Genomic DNA, 1,812 nt, shown 5'->3' on the forward strand with positions numbered 1-1,812 from the left:
CTTATACCAGGACTTGCCTTCACCGCTGAAGGTGAACCCTGGGTCGACCTTGCTGTATTCAGGCGGGGCTGAAAAGGCTTCTGGGAAGCCAATAGGCCCTTGAGCGCCTCAGCCCCATCTTGCTTCAGGAGGCAAACGGACGGGTGTCTTCATCCACGTCCTAGGCCGTGGTCTACCCTTTGTTCAAATGCTTCTTCCTGCTAGCTGACTTTGTCCGGGTCCTTAGCTATATCACATTGTTCAAATATGTGTGCGCAGGTGTTTCTTTTTCAACTAATCATGCAGGAAATGGCGGGATGCCCTACTGCCATTATTTGCTCAGTATTTGCAAATGGAACTGTCGTTGATAACCAATAAATTTGGTACGTTTTTATCACGATGCCCATGCCCTAGTCTCTGAGATAGTGCTGTGCGATGTGGAATCTGAAACACCTAATTTATAAGCCCAAGCCTTTCATTAGTATTAACTGTGAGACCCCTGGAAGCTACTAGTTTGTGTGAGCCTGTTTTCTCCACCCTCAAACAGTGGATATAATACCCCCTTGCAAGGCTGTGAGATTAAATGGGTAACTGTGCATAATGCTAAGCATGGTGTCTGGAACGTAAGAGGTTCCCTTATATCCCGTTAGTTCACTAGGTGGAATCAGCAAGTTGAAATTCATTCTTTAATATTTTGCTTGTTGGAGTACTCACAACTCAACTTCTTTGGCAAATTTGATATTTAATGTGAAAGGTAGTGACACTTTTGTAACATTTTTAGTTGCTTAAGGGAAATTTAAAATGCAAAGTGGAACAACATTAAAAGAAAACTCACTTGTAAAATAAAGAAAACCTATGCAAGCAAAAGAAGTCATGAATGCTGAGGAAGCAAAAATTATGGTATTCCCCTCTCCAATCCCATTGACTTTTCATTTCTCTTTATTTGCATGAGTTCGACTGGTTGATTACAAAGCAGATACCACCATACCACTAGTCAAAAGAGAGTTACATACCTTTGCTGACCTAGTAGTAGACCATTCTTCTCAGGCAAGGTTGGCTTATTCAAAGGAAAGGTTACGATAAAACTGAGAGAGAAGTAGTAACATGGTAGAATTTGATGATTCATCTTTAAGAAATCTGAAGACTGTACAGATGAACCTAGCTGGCATAGATGACTGCCATCGGTATCTCTCCTAATTTTAACCCTATCTCTTGGCAAGTGTCCCCCACGGTACTTGTTAAGACTGATTATCTCTCCCCAGAAGTAGACTTTTATCTGTTGTACCAGAAAACAAGCCTAGTCCGTGCAGTCATTGTTGTGAGGATTAAATTAAATGAATTAATGCCTGTAAAGTGCATGGGAGAGGCTGGTACATGGTAAGTACTATTTGAGTATATGTAAAATATATTTTTAGAAATCTCTCAGTCACTCTCTGTCCACAGTAACAAATGATGGTTATCTCTTTCTGTTTAAACACCAAATTTCCTAGTGGGTCACCCGTTAAGTCTGTCTCTTAATAGTCTGAGGGATGCCTCAGGGTCTCAGCTCATGTTTAAAACAGAGATATATTAAATACTCAGTGCCCAAGAAATGCTAACTGAGCCTTTCCAAACCCACAATATCAACTGATACTTCCTCAGGAGCCAAGTAAGCCCCATAACAGAGGAATGACCTTGCAGAAATCTAAAAGTCTGTCTTTCAATGCCATTAAAAGGATCTTAATCCTATAATAGTAAGATATAACTTACAACAGTAAGACAGACATAAATATTTTTTAATGGCTTTGTTCTAAGTTTTTTACCACCAAGTATTCCTTTTATTATTTTCTGTCC

Source organism: Mandrillus leucophaeus, unplaced genomic scaffold (assembly GCF_000951045.1).
Source record: "Mandrillus leucophaeus isolate KB7577 unplaced genomic scaffold, Mleu.le_1.0 Scaffold145, whole genome shotgun sequence".
Classification (NCBI taxonomy): domain Eukaryota; kingdom Metazoa; phylum Chordata; class Mammalia; order Primates; family Cercopithecidae; genus Mandrillus; species Mandrillus leucophaeus.